The 11243-nt window shown below is 38.4% G+C and overlaps 1 non-coding gene across 1 annotated transcript; it reads right to left on the minus strand.

The window, feature by feature from the left end:
* Positions 1 to 1865: 1865 nt before the first annotated feature.
* Positions 1866 to 1972, minus strand: LOC145077584 (small nucleolar RNA R71). Its single transcript, XR_013693326.1, has one exon. It is a non-coding gene; the product is annotated as a small nucleolar RNA R71 (small nucleolar RNA).
* Between the last annotated feature and the right edge of the window lie 9271 nt (positions 1973 to 11243).

Below are 11243 nucleotides of genomic sequence, written 5' to 3' on the forward strand. Positions count from 1 at the left end.
AGATTTGAGGCAAAATTTCATCATTCTACTTAATCTTTTGTTTTCCATTATGGCTAGACAATTAGAATTCGTTTATTTGCTATTTATTACCTCAATCATGAGCTAAAATTCTTAAACTTCTGTTTGGGGATACAAAATTGAGACTATGGTTTGATTATTGGTAGGATTAATTCAATGTTGGTGATTTTTGTTAGTTTTAGCTTGCTAAAGAACCTTGTGTGTGAATGATAATTAATTTTCTGTTAATAGGAAGGTAATTAAATAGTATGAACATCTTTTGATTATCAACCTCATATGTTTATGTGACCACTTTATCATATGTCTAGGATTAATGAGCATGAAACTAGAATTAATAAGAAAATTAGGTAAATTCATGTGTGAGCTTTTGTGATGACCATCTACAAGAGGTTAACTAAATGAACAAATTAGTTAACTATTGCAAGTCTAAATTAACCCGAATAATTAATCTAGTGAATTTAATTAAATTAGAAAACTAATCACTGTTTGACATAGTTTGTTCACTACGGGTTAGTGTAGCGAACACGAAGCTAATCACTTGAGCCGGTAGCCAACAAAAGAGTTAATCCATTGCACAATTACCATAACATCAACCATAGGATCAATTGAGTTGAACTAAACAGAAGTCCTTCTCATTATTGAATCTAGTTAATTCTTTGCTTTTCTTGTTTTTAATTTAAGTGATAGTTAGTAAGTTTCTAGTCTTGTAAAACTAGAGAAAACCCATACTTATTAATTAAATTTAGATAGAATTAGTTTTTAGTTTTAATTTAGCGTTCCCTTTGTTCGATACCCTACTTATTTAGCTATACTACAATTGATAGGTCCACTGCCTTTGTGTGTTTATTTTATAATTAAAAGTAGGTTTAAAACTAAGTGAGTTTACACACATCAAGTTTTTGGCGCCGTTGCCGGGGAATGGTTCTAAATTAGCACTAAATTTTAGTTTAATCTATCCTTTGTGTGGGATTTATCTTACACAAAGTTAATTCTTAGGTAATTTAGTAATTAGTATAAGTTTTAATAAAAATCCGTTTTTAAAAGTAATCAGAAATTTTTTCTGTTTTTGCCTTTAACTCGCCGAGTGCACCCGTGCCGACTCGGCGAATTCATCGTTGTTCACAGTTTTAATTTTTATTTATTTTTTGTGTTTTTTACGTGTTTTTTGTTTTGTTTACAGTTGTTTCATGACCCGAGGATCTGATAGACCTTTGGTCCCTCCTCTCGAAGACCCGGAATCCGCATTACGGAGGAGCAAAGGAAAAGCCATTGGAGAATCCGCTTCTTCAAAGAATTCGCCACCAAAGAACCTTAAGTCCGTTTTCAGCAAGAAGAGGAGCTGCAAATCAGGAGCATCCAATGCCTCTTTGACAATCAAAGACCCAATTAAAGAAGACACCGAGTACGAGACCGAGGAAGAAGAAGAACCTACATACGAACATGAATCCGATTTAGCTATCACTATGGCTAATATCGATGAAGTCCCCATGGGGGAATGGAAGAAGAGGATGCGTGATGACACTGGCCCGAGACTTGTGCAGCCCAGAATTCCCGCTTCCGCTACTTTCGAGCTAAAGGGTCATATCCTCGCCCAACTCAAGGAGATTCCCTTCTATGGAAAAGACCACGAAGACGCCTACAAGCACTTGGATGAAGTAAATGATGTGGATGACTACTTCAATGTACCAAATGTATCACGCGAGACCCAACTACTTCGCATGCTTCCAGTTACATTCAAGGGTGCTGCAAAGGATTGGCTCAAGTCACTTCCTCCCAGGTCGGTCACCACATGGGCTAAGATGAAAGAAGAGTTCATAGACCACTTTTGCCCGCCTTCCAAAATAGCTAAGTTGAAGAAAGCCATTGCTAACTTCGAGCAGCAACCCGGAGAATCTCTTTATAAGGCTTGGGAAAGGTACAAAGGTCTTCTTAGAAATTGCCCACACCATGACCTCAATAGCCAACAAGAGGTCTCCATCTTCTATGATGGAGTCAATGTCACCACACGGCAATTGCTCGACTCGCAAGGCCCACTCACAAAGAAGGCACCCCGGTAATCAAGGAGTTAATTGAAGAATTCTATAAGCATTCTAGAGAATACCAAAATCCAAGAAATGAAATAATTCAGGGGGTAGTGAACTCAGCAAATGATGGCATGGCGGCGATGATGGCTAAGCTCGATAGTTTAGATAGAAGAATGACAAAAATGGATCAAACAATCCATGCTATTCGAGTTGGATGCGAGAACTGTAGAGGGCCTCATCTCACGAAGGATTGTGACTTAGATGAAAATGGAAACAAGAAAGCTCAAGTGTTCTACTCAAGCGGCGATCGATACGATGAGAATTGGCGGAAACCAAAGAAGGAATGGCTCCCATATGAAGAATACAAGAAGGCTAAGGAGGAGAAATACAAGTAGAAAGAGAGGGGATTTTATCAAAAGGAAGAACCGGTAATGGAAAAGAAAGCCGATTTAGAAGAGATGTTCACTAGATTTATAGCCGCGTCCGAGAAAAGACATAATGATCATGATGCTGCAATACAAGAGACCAGGAATATGTTAAGGAATCAGCAGGCATCTATTCTCAATATTGAGAAACAACTAGGACAACTTGCACATCAAGTGAACGAGAGAAGACCGGGTCAACTTCCAAGTAACACCGAAAATAATCCGAGAATGGAGAATGTGAACGCTATGACTTCCAGCTATGAAGAAATTTTCACACCTGTACAGAAGATCTCCAACGTGAATACATAAAAGGCAGAAGAGTCAGCTCTAGCTAAAACCGACCAGACTCGCCGAGTCCCTCTAATGGACTCAACGAGTCCACGCGCTGATGACAAAACTGTTATTCCCTCAAAGCCCTACAATCCCCCTTTGCCATTCCCAATCAGAGCCATGCCTGGTGAAAATGTTAGAGCGTACAAGGCTTTCATGGAGCATGTTCGAGCACTTCAAGTCAACATTCCATTTGTGGAAACAATGCTTCAAACACCCAAGTACTTTAACTTGCTAAAGGGTCTCTTTGATGCTAGAAAAGATTTAGCTGAAGTCGCGGAGATAGTATTGAGTGAGCTACCAGAAAAGAAGGGCGATCCGGGGAGCATCATAATTCCTTGCCAATTTGGAAATGTACTTATCACTCAAGCGTTGACCGATTCGGGTGCAAGTATCAACTTAATGCCCTTCTCTTTCTTTAAGAAGCTGAATTTACCGGAGCCAAGGCCTGTTAATATGAAGATCCATTTGGCGGACAAGACGACTATTCAACCAAGAGGTGTTTGTGAAGATCTCCTCATTAAGGTTGACAAATTTATTTTTCCCGTGAACTTTGTGGTACTTGATATGGAAGAAGACCCCGAAATTCCAATTATTTTGGGGAGATCATTTTTGAACACCGCATGCGCATTGATAGATGTATGCGAGTCCACACTAACGTTGAGGGTAGTAGACGAGTCAGAGGTATTTAAAGCTTTACCAGGGATCAAGCAAGAAGAAGGAAGAAAAGAAGAGATCTCATTCATTGATTTGGATGATGAGATACTACAAAAAGAACTTGCACTCTTGCAAGAAGAAGATCCAAGTAAGTTTTTGCTATCCTCTGGAGGTAATGAAGATGTTGACAAAGACTTAGAGGAGATAGAAAAGCTGATGAAGGGAACTGAATCAGAAAACGCAGTGGGATGTGAGGAATACGATCCGACTCGCCGAGTCGATTTCATGGACTCGACAAGTCCAATCGAAAATCTCAACATTTTGGACAGTTTAGATCTGCTTGTTACCAGCTCTCTGCATGTTCTGGACAAGAAGATTTTCCTTAATTCTTTAGAAGATCAAATAGCAGAAGGAGGAATGGATGGTAATCTTCAACACGTTCATGTAGCATGCCTTGACACGATAATGCAAAATGATGAGGATAATCCACTTGAAGAGGAGGAAAGCAATGAAGAAGAGAAAAAGTTAAGGGTTAGGAGAGATGATGCTGATCACCCACTCATTACCAAGCCTCGAGCCCGAGTTTTCACCAACCATGAAGTAATTCGATTTAAGGAAAAGGAAGTGCAAAAGAGGGTGCGAGAAAATGGGGTAAAGAAGAAGAAGGTGAGGAAAAGGGAAAGCCATGTAGCTGAAGATGATGCTATGAGAAAGAAGAGAGAAGAATTGAGACGGGCTTACAAGAAGAAGATACACACTTACAAGACAAAGTACAAACCGCAAAAGATTGGGCGTGCGTTCTTGATGCAGGAAAATGATGAAACGTAGAAGGGAAGGAGTCCAGCTAACGACTCCTTAAAAAGAAGCGCTTGGCGGGAGGCAACCCGTTATTAAAGTTTTCTTTCTTTCATCTTTTTCATTTTAGTTTGATTTTCGTTTTTAGGATTTTATTCATCTTCCAAATCATCAGACATGACTGCTTGAGAGTGCGTATGAACTAAGTGTGGGGTGGAATGAGTTTTTAATGATAGAATGATATTATTTTCTGAATTGTTTGCAAGTGACTCACCGAGTCTCACCCTGACTCAATGAGCCTATTCAGATTCCAGGTAAGTATAAATTCGCGACCAGACTCGCCGAGTCTGACCCTGACTCGACGAGTCGGTTTTATTTACAGAAAAAAAAAAATTTAAAATGAATTTTTACAACTGGTAACTAGGGTTTTTAACCCTAATAAGATCATTTCCCCCTGTCACTCGTCGTACACCCCCATTAGCTTTCTCTCTCAAGCATTCATCAAAGTCTTCACTCTTTCTTCAAGATTTTCGAATTTTATCACCAAAGGTACTTAATGTCTTCCTTAATTCTGTTAAAGCCATGATTTTTAGATGATCTAGGGTTTCAATTTCATAGAATACCCGATTTTGAATTTTAGTGAATTTTTAGGGTTTTGATTTAGTATTAATTATGTTGTTTTGGATGGTTATTTCTCCTTTAATACATCTTAGAAACATCCATGGACAAAACCCTTGAGAAAAATTCCAGGTTTTATGGTCGAATTTCGATCGACTCGTCGACTGACTCGTGTAATTCGTACGACTCGCCGAGTCGTTCATGGACTCGACGAGTCGAGTCGGGGACCCAGCTGTAATCGGTTTTGATGATTTTCTATGTTTTCTGGGTTGTGTGTTCTTTGTTTTGCAGGGAAAATGTTTCACAGAGGACAAAGCTCAAGTGGACACCAAGGAGATTTTCCTTGGTTGAATTTTCCTCGAATTGAATCGGCTTCAACAATGACAAGATGGAAGAAGAAGTTGGCTGAGGTCCGGATGAAGGAGATTTATGTACCGAACAGGGTTGATTGGGATTGGTTGCAGACTGACCAATACGAGGAGGAGTTGGCCCCTTGTCTTTTGAAGGAATTTACATACGAGGGGGAGACAATGCTTTGGGATGGATGGAGCCGGGTTTTTAGAATTCAAGAGCCGGTGTACAGGGAACTTTGCTGGGAATTTTTCTCCATGGTGTCTTTCCGTGGAGGAGACGATTGCTATCACCCCGCGAGTTTCAATTTTTTCCTTGGGGGCGAGTTTCATCAATGCTCCGTCATTGATCTTGCATGTCGGTTGGGGATTTACGACCAACCATTGGTTACGACTGCTATCTTTCGCACCTTTTTGGAACACTCTCATAAGGTGTTCCCCGATGGTGTTACGAGTACGGGTTGGTGGAACACAATCTCCAACAAGTTATACATTCTGAAGTCGGCCCAAGAAGAAAGCATTAGGTCACCCACACACCGTCTCATTCACCGTCTTATCTCCACCACCATCAACCAAAGGAAGGATGACGACAAGGTGTCCAACCTTGATGTCTTTTATCTTTGGAGCATCATCACATCCAACACCTTTTGCAACATTCCATGGTGTTTGGCTTCTTATTTGTTGGAGGGTGCAGTCAAGGATCGCAAAACCTCCAAAATTAATGGTGGCATGTTCGTCGCCCAGCTAGCCAACTCATTTGGGTTGATGACCCATGGTGCATGGAATTTAATGACAATGATTCTTGCCCCTCCTTTTAATCTCATTCTTTTTCGGAGGGCAAGATTGTGGCGGTGGTCATTATGCTATCCCGCATGATGACCCGGTGGTTGGTCCCGATGCATCGGGAAGGAGGGTTAGGTCGAGGCGAGAGCGAGACGTGGAGGAGGAACCGTCGGTAATTCCGGTGGATAATGATGAAGTACCAATGGACCGGTATAATGTTGTGATGAGGAGAATGCAAGATCAAATGGCGAGGAGTCTCAATTTTAGCAACAAGTACAACATTCGGCTTTTTGATCACTTCCATATTCCGCATATTTATGGGGGTAACTTCCCATACATTCCATCTTGGGATGAGGTGATTAATGCAAGGAGGAGTGGAGCTAGTGGAAGTGGAGCTGCTCATGGCCATGATGTGGAGGAAGATGATTAGTTTTTTTTTGTTTTATGGAACAATTTTCAATTTATTTTTGTTTTGTTTGGTGTGTTTGAATTTTTAGTTAAGACTTTTATTTTTATGCTTGATATTTAATTTGCCTTGATGACTTTCAGATTTTGGATTAGGAATGCTTGCATAAAGGGTTTAGAGTTTGAGAAAGAAAAAAAAATAAAGAGTGGAAAAGAGTCAAGAAAGGGCGGAGTTTAGAGTTAAGGTGTCGAGTCCGGTCCTGAGGGACATGAGTGAATAAGTCTAGAAGTTATGAGAAGTTTTGAAGATTTATCAAGAGCTGGAACAAATGCAGAATGTAAATTTTTCCACCCAGCGGTCTACTTGTCGAGTGCACTTAACTGACTCGGCGAGTCGCTTTGTATTTTCGCACTTTTGAAGCTGTCCGCGACTATACTCGTCGAGTCACTTAATTTTATACCAACAAGACTACTGATTCGATGCTGTTGAATATACCACTTGACCATTTATTCTTCCCTATTGATTCTTGAAGATTTTACACTATTTTTCCTGCCTATTTGGAGCTGCCTACATGTGATTTGATGCCCAAGATGTGGATGAGTCATTTCCATGTCTAAAGTCAATTGAAGAAGGAGTTGAAGAATAGAGATATCGACCTAGCGACTGCTATCCTAGGGGATTTTGTTCCAATTCCCTTTTTATTTTATTGTTCTTTTTCATGCATAATATGCAATGGGGACATTGCATAAATTAAGTGTGGGGTAGGGGGTTGATGTCATTTTACTAAATGTAGAATCTTAATATCCTAATTTAGGTCTAATTTAAAAAAAATTTGCATACCAAAAATGTGACTTAGGGATTAATTTAGGAAATTTTGGTAAAAAGTAATTAGGATTCCATGTTAGAGTTATGTTGATGATTGCATGAAGACCCAAATGTTCAGTTGAGCCTATATACGTTCTAGTGCATTTGTGGCTTCCTTATTCCAGTGAAATCATGGGACAAAAACATGACCTTGCTTAGCCCAAAGGATGCAATATGTTTAGCATTGTGTACCAGAAATGTATCCAGGAAAATTATTATCGTTAGCCAATAAAGGTTGAGGTTGAGCGCCCCTGCTTAAGCATGTAGGGTTTTGAGTGGAAAAAGGGAGGTACATGTAAAAAAAAAGAGAAAAGAAAAGAGAGAATTGCAAGAAAAGTTTGAAGAATTTTGGAGAAATTAAAGTGAAGATCAAAAGATCAAAATTCCAAGAAATTCAAAAATTGAAGATACCAAAAATCAAACAATAAAGGTGGTGAATTCAAAAAATTCAATGATCAAATTATCAAGGAAGTGAAGAATTCAAAAGAGCTCCATAGTGGTATAATAAATTGTAATTCTAGATTATGTATGCTTGGGTTGCTCAACTAAAAATACCTTGACGATATGAGGTTTTCTGCGGATGGATTCAGAAGGATGCATAAAATGAGCATTGTTCGGGATAAGTGGGCGAATGTTTATGAGGATTGTGAGTATTTGGAGTATGGGGGTATTTAGGAAAATTTTTAAACACAAATATATGCGTTGCGGTCTTGGCATAATGGCTGTGTTAGATTGGAGTTGTCATATGTGATTCTAATGTGCTAAAATTCAGTTTTGCTTGGGGGCAAGCAAAAGTCAAGTGTGGGGTATTTTGATATTAGCATATTTAGCTCATATTAAGTATAGATTTTTTTTTTATCATTTATTAGCTAAATTATCGCATATCATGGACAAAAGATACTTAAAAGTGTTTGAATTATGTTTTCAGTCCAAAAGTGAAGCTCGAAAGCAAAAGGAAGCAGGAGAAGCGATTGGGAGCCCGGGAATTGAACAAAGAAGAAAACCACCGAAAACAACATCTACTCGGCGAGTAGGGTTGACTACTCGGCGAGTCCGATCGAATGTTCGAGAAGATAAATACTCAGAGACTTATCGCATACGGGAATTAAGAGATGGACTCGGCGAGTCGGCAATGGACTCGACGAGTCGGTTCACATATATAAAGATACTTCTCAGATCGACATTATCAATTCTGGAACCCTTCTAGAGAGATTAGCTGCGATTGAAGAGCCAGAAGAACCCTAGAGAACGAAGATACAACCTAGAATCCAATTTTGAAGGAGATTTGAGGCAAAATTTCATCATTCTACTTAATCTTTTGTTTTCCATTATGGCTAGACAATTAGAATTCGTTTATTTGCTATTTATTACCTCAATCATGAGCTAAAATTCTTAAACTTCTGTTTGGGGATACAAAATTGAGACTATGGTTTGATTATTGGTAGGATTAATTCAATGTTGGTGATTTTTGTTAGTTTTAGCTTGCTAAAGAACCTTGTGTGTGAATGATAATTAATTTTCTGTTAATAGGAAGGTAATTAAATAGTATGAACATCTTTTGATTATCAACCTCATATGTTTATGTGACCACTTTATCATATGTCTAGGATTAATGAGCATGAAACTAGAATTAATAAGAAAATTAGGTAAATTCATGTGTGAGCTTTTGTGATGACCATCTACAAGACGTTAACTAAATGACCAAATTAGTTAACTATTGCAAGTCTAAATTAACCCGAATAATTAATCTAGTGAATTTAATTAAATTAGAAAACTAATCACTGTTTGAGATAGTTTGTTCACTAAGGGTTAGTGTAGCGAACGCGAAGCTAATCACTTGAGCCGGTAGCCAACAAAAGAGTTAATCTATTGCACAATTACCATAACATCAACCATAGGATCATTTGAGTTGAACTAAACAGAAGTCCTTCTCATTATTGAATCTAGTTAATTCTTTGCTTTTCTTGTTTTTAATTTAAGTGATAGTTAGTAAGTTTCTAGTCTTGTAAAACTAGAGAAAACCCCTACTTATTAATTAATTTAAATATAATTAGTTTTTAGTTTTAATTTACCGTTCCCTGTGTTCGACACCCTACTTATTTAGCTATACCACAATTGATAGGTCCACTGCCTTTGTGTGTTTATTTTATAATTAAAAGTAGGTTTAAAACTAAGTGAATTTACACACATCACTAATCCATTCTAATTTGTCACTAACTTGCTGTCAATCTGTCGTTAATCTGTGACCAATACTTTGCTAATCCATGGCTAAATTTGTGCTATCCATTATGGATGGAAATGAGGCGGGTTTGAGGCGAGGTTGACCATCTTTGTCCCCATTCCCGAGTGTCTAACATCGTCTCCATCCCCATCCCCGACGGATACGAGGAATCAAATCCACTCCCTTTGTATTTTGGGCTTTTCTCAGCCCATCCCCATCCCATCCCGACCCATCCCCAATCTATCAACATTAAAATCACCTTACACAAAAATATCATGTTTAATAAGCGATCAAAATCAGATGTCATAATCAGATTATGTTTACGTCAATCATAAAGTCTAATAAACATCAAAACGAAAAGTGAAGATTTGGTATATAGATCGTCAAATGGAGTGACGATTGACGAACTCTTGGAATTATGAACATAATTTGATATATGAACTCTATATCTGATGGTCTAATATAGATCAATTCATTTTAACTAAGTATTGTGTTATTGTATGCATAAATGTGGGGCAATCAAAATTAAATAAAAAATTAAATAATTAAATAAATAAGGGTAATTAAGTCATTTGTTTAATAACTTCCAAAAATAATCCTTATAATCATGGTATCTCTCCAGTTTAAATCTCGTTCCCATCTTTATCTAAAAACCGATTCTGAAAACCCTAAATTGAACAAATTGACACCCCAACCTTGTCCCTCCAGCCGCCATTACCCCTTTATTCCAGTCTATATCAAGTTCCAGTTTCGACTCGGAGTCGGACGACGAAACTCAAGCTGCTCTTGAATTACAAACCCTAGAAATGGAGCTCTCGACAAGCCCAACCAAATATAATGCTCATGTTCAAGTATGTACGATTATTTTTGCTTGTTTTCTGTTATATGCTGAAATTGAGTGTACTTAATGCGTATTGTTCTAACGTATGGTGTGTATGTGTAGTATATAAAGGCTTTGAGGAAACAAGGCGATATTGAAGGCAGAGACGAGGTAAATGAAGGTGGCGGTGGCCATCACCGATGGATTAGAAGTTGACGGAAGTGACATTGTCGACATTAACATACGGTGTTCTAGAATCACGAAGTTCGTTGTTCATGTGAGCTTGGATTCTTCTGTCGAATCCTTCAAGTCTGTGATTGCAAAGCACTGTTATGTACCTACGGAACAACATCGTTTGATCTATAAAGGTCGCCTTCTCAGTTCTCAAAGACGATCAGACACTTAGGAGTTATGGTATACTACTTTCATCAAGTCATTACTGGTTATACATTTGCATGTTTACATGTTTACACATTATGATTGACATCGTAATTTCAATCTGAGATGATTCAGATGCTATTATAAATTGAAAATAGTTCTTATTCAATCATTGATTAATGTTATAATTGCGATTAAATTTGCTCAAGTGCTTTGATTTGTTGTAATTGGGACTATCGTTGTAGATTTACTGTTTGTGATTCACAGATTTGGAGGCAGAGCACACTGTTCACTTGGTTCGTCCTCATCTACCTGCTACAATTAATTTGTGTGAATTTCCAGAGGTTAAAGAAATACAATACCCATGGATTCATCATCCATCAGTCAAAGTACGATGGAAAAGCTAATCAATGACCCAGAAGCTCTACGCAACAGTGTAATGAGTAGTCCTCAGTTGCGCGAGATTATTAATAGGGATCAGGATCACCGGATGATCCTGTCATCTTCCATACAATAGCTGGCTATGCAGTCATCTGAGAATTGGTTCTTCGTGC

This window comes from Lactuca serriola, chromosome 9 (assembly GCF_051521515.1).
Source record: "Lactuca serriola cultivar US96UC23 chromosome 9, Lser_US96UC23_V15, whole genome shotgun sequence".
Taxonomy (NCBI): Eukaryota; Viridiplantae; Streptophyta; class Magnoliopsida; order Asterales; family Asteraceae; genus Lactuca; species Lactuca serriola.